This window comes from Eurytemora carolleeae, unplaced genomic scaffold (genome assembly GCF_000591075.1).
Source record: "Eurytemora carolleeae unplaced genomic scaffold, Eaff_2.0 scaffold531, whole genome shotgun sequence".
Taxonomy (NCBI): domain Eukaryota; kingdom Metazoa; phylum Arthropoda; class Copepoda; order Calanoida; family Temoridae; genus Eurytemora; species Eurytemora carolleeae.
This window is the reverse complement of record NW_019396426.1, coordinates 60,327-64,955: the sequence shown is the minus strand read 5'-3', so window position 1 is coordinate 64,955 and position 4,629 is coordinate 60,327.

Genomic DNA, 4,629 nt, shown 5'->3' with positions numbered 1-4,629 from the left:
CCACTACAATATATATACAGATAAACACCAGCCGGGATACTACAATATATACAGATAGGAAATTAAAATATATATCAGATAAACACCAGCCAGGATACTACAATATATATACAGATAAACACCAGCCAAGATACTACAATATATATACTGATAAACACTAGCCAAGATACTACAATATATATACTGATAAACACCAGCCAGGCAACTAAAATATATATACAGATAAACAACAGCCAGGATACTACAATTTATATACAGATAAACACCAGCCAAGATACTACAATATATATCAGATAAACACCAGCCAGGATACTAAAATATATATACAGATAAACACCAGCCAGGATACTACAATATATATACTGATAAACACCAGCCAAGATACTACAATATATATACTGATAAACACCAGCCAGGCTACTAAAATATATATACAGATAAACACCAGCCAGGATACTACAATATATATACAGATAAACACCAGCCAGGATACTACAATGTATATACTGATAAACACCAGCCTGGATACTACAATATATATACTGATAAACACCAGCCAGGATACTACAATATATATACTGATAAACACCAGCCAGGCAACTAAAATATATATCAGATAAACACCAGCCAGGCTACTAAAACAAATAGTCCAATGATAATTAGAAAATAAAAGAATAAAAGTCAGCTTTTAAATCCGAAACTTCGCTAAGCATTATTTAATTCGTTTCTGTTGCAACCCTGAAATGATAAGTAAGAACTTTTGTGTTGTAAAGCATTGATCCTCAAAATCAAAAGTTTCTACACAGGATATTGAGATCAAGCGTTGCAAATAAACAATACTTAATAAAAAACTTCAGACCTCTGATCACTTATATAGTTAAATAAGCCATTGTCTAATAGTAATATAGTTTGAATAATAAAGACGACTTATATATCACTTATATTGATTATGACTGTATGAGATGCACACATTGGGCACCAGAATACAGAAGAAGAAGAAGAAATGTTTTCTCTCATTATTCTATGAAATGTTGCTATGAAATTTATTGGTTGTGTTTGATTTATTTCTAAGATATACATTTTCAACAATTTATCATATTCAACACTGAAAATTTCAAAACCGGTAGCGGCATTTACAAAAAAGAATCTTCTCAATGTAAAAAATAATTTAAAATTTTTTTAATATTTTTTTCCGCAAAAGATTTCAAATTTTTGATGTTAGCTGTAAATTGCATGGTGCAAAATTCTTACGAACATGTTTTAATCAATGTGGAAATATATTTTTTAAAAGTTAAAAGTTTTAAAAAAATCTGTTTTCTATGAATCCTTGCAAATTTGTACCTCCATCTTAATCTAAAAGTTTTATTCTTAATCTAAACTTTTAAAATAGAAAAATTTTAAACTTTGATAAATCATATTTACGAGGCTAAAAACATACGTCAAGACCTCTGCGAAAAACATAGTTTTTGTTTAATATTTAAACTTTTTTACTTACTCTTATCATTAAAAAGGCATGGCTTTGTGGGATTTTTTATTTTCATATTGCAAAATATAATAAATTAAAAATTTTGTTTCCGGGAGTCAAGTTTTTAAAACATGTTCAAAAACTTTACATTTTGTAATTTAGTACATCAATCAACATTCTCAATTCTTAAACAACAAATTGTTCTCTATTTTATGTTAGAGAATATAGAATGTGTGATCTTTTCTATTCAGGACTTTTTTATATAGTTTAGCACAAAGACTAGATAGATCGTGTGCCATGTATTGTGGATTTTACGTTAAGCAATAAGATCTTTCTTTCCTTAGAAATATACGTTTATTTCAATCTTAGTTTTGAATTACGCAACAAGTTAACCAGACGGGTTCAGGGTTAAACTTAAATACTGCAGAACAATGAATGCTTTTTATCCACCCCCACACAACCACGGAACCCCTGTGTGTTCAGGTCTTCCCTGAGATAGAACCAAGCAGTATAAACTTATACCTGGATCTACAGGCTGTATCTGAGGACCAGGTTGACCTACGCCTTCTTCCATCTGGTTGGGATAGAACTAGGTTTAGGCTAGACAAGGAGATACCAGCAGCATACTGGTTCCACAGCTACTGAACCTCAATACAATCGATAGAGGTTAGTTCAACACTAGGTTGTTGTTGTAACACAGAGCAGAGAGGAACCAGGTAGGTTCTGGGGGATCAGGGGATTCAATGGACTTAAATACGATATGATAATACCACAGGAGAAGGAGAGGAAGGTGGAGAAGGAGATGGAGAAAGTGAAATAGGATAAAGAGGATAAGGAGGAGAATGAGAAGGAGAAAGGGGAAAAGGAGATGGAGAAAGAGAAGTAGGATACGGAGGAGGAGGAGAAGAAGGAAGAAGAAGTGAAGGAGGCGGAGAAAAAGGAAAAGGAAGGGGAGGAGTTTTCAGAAGGAGGAAGAAGGAGAAGAAGAAGGAAGAAGAGGAGATGGAGGCGGAGAAAAAGTAAAAGGAAGGGGAAGAGTTTTCAGGAAGAGGAGAAGTCGGAGAGAAGAATGGATATATATCTAGGACTGATTTACAAGTAGATACGAGGTTAAGAGAGTCAAGTTCTCGGGGGGTTTGGGAGACGAGGATAATGGGGTTCTTAGAATTTAGGAGACAAGGATTGAAGGGCGGTCTTAAGGGTTTTGTAAACAAGGATATGTGGTTCTCAGGGGGTTTAGCAGAAAATGATGAAAGGGGTTCTCAGAGGGTTTAGGAGACAAGAAAATATGGTTATTAGCGGGTTTAGCAACCAATGATACAAGGGGTTTTTAGAGGGTTTAGGAGACAAGGACATAAGAGGTTCTAAGGGGTTTAGTATAAGACAATAAAATATGTGTTCTCAGAGGGTTTAGGAGACAAGGAAACAAGGAGTTCTCAGGGGTTAAGCAGACAATTGGATAAAAGGAGTTTTCAGAGAAGGTTTCTCATGTTTAAGGAGATAAGGATAGAAGGGGTTCTCATGGTTCAGACAAGATACACAAGGTTACCCACAATACTTGAGACTTTAATAAAACCAGAAACTCATAGTTTTTAGATATAATTATTTGCTCTCACTCGTTAAACAACAATTTTAAATAATAATTAATTTTGCAAAGATATTAACATGGGACCATTATTTTACACAGTAAGAGTGAGTGAATAATTTCGTTGAGTCGATTCGAAAGTCTCAATCTTTGAGGGTAACCCTTGTGTATAATTTACGCTTAAAGGGGTCGTAAACATATAATGTATAATTCTTTAAACCATTGCTTGATTTAAGAGGAATGAGCCGTTTTTGACCTAAAAATAGATTTTTTTTAAATTGTGGTTTCTCAGTAAAACTAAAGTGTAGATCTATAGCAAGAGTTTAACACGGTTCATGAAGTTAACAAAACAAATTTCATTAAAATCACATTTGTGTAATAAACAGTGAAATCCATATAGGAAGTTATTGTGAAACTATTTGCCATAAAACAATTCATAGAATATTCATAAGATTGCTTAAAAGTCGTCTTCATAATCCACAAATGTACAGGTATGAAGGTACCGGGGGCTTGATAAATGAAAATGTATTGTTAAGTAGTTTACCAGAACCTGAAAATGGACAATTTTCATATATTTAGTGATGTGGCTTCAGTTGGTTCGTTTCTGAATAGATTTCTTCCACGGTCAAAATTTGGCTAAGTGTACGAAAGCAAATGTTTTACATTTTTCATTCTAAATCTAAACATTTGCTTTCTTATACTATGTCAAATTTTACCCTGACAGAAGATATATGCAAAAAACGTCCCAAAAACAATGCAAAAACGAGGTAAAAATGAACGTGTTGTAACATTCGTTTTTAGAAAAGATGAAGGAATGTTTAATAAAAGCAAACATTAACATAATACAGTTTTGAATTTAAGGAAGTTTTATTGATTTTTTAAAACAATATGGATTAACAACAATTCCAGAAAGATTGAAAAAAATGAGACGAGTTCCTTTTAAATAGCCCGGATGCTTTTTGTTGTCAATTTCTATTCATCAATAAACAATTTATAGAACTAAATTCTGATTGACTTCAGCTCCTACAGCTGTCCAACAGTACTGAATTATATGAAATATGCCCAATATTTTACGACCCGTTATTATCTTACATCTCATTGTAAACCCTAGAATCTAGATGATACAGTGAAAACAAGAAAAATCTGGGATTCATGTTATGATTTTTGAATGATAGTCAAATAAACATGAAACAATTGTACAATTTGCTCAGACAAATACTTTTATATTTGAATTTTAAGCTTATAGTAAACTATTTGCTTTACATAATATATTTTAATGTCGTCTTCCTATTCCACAGTTTGCTAGTTCTCCCTGCACTACAGCCAATCTTACATATAAGAATACACAGCAAGAGCGCATGAAATGTCGTCTCAAAATTGTTTCAACAATTTTTGACAGCTGTTATGCTTAATCAATGTCCTGCACCTGAAGAAAGCTGCTCAGATTTCGCAGCTTTAAATGGATTGAATATAATTTATGAAAATGTATCCAAATATCCTTGTTGAAAGTCATATTTTTTTTAGATAATTCTTAAGAAACTACTTTTTAAAGTTTATTTTAAGGTAAATGAATAGCCCT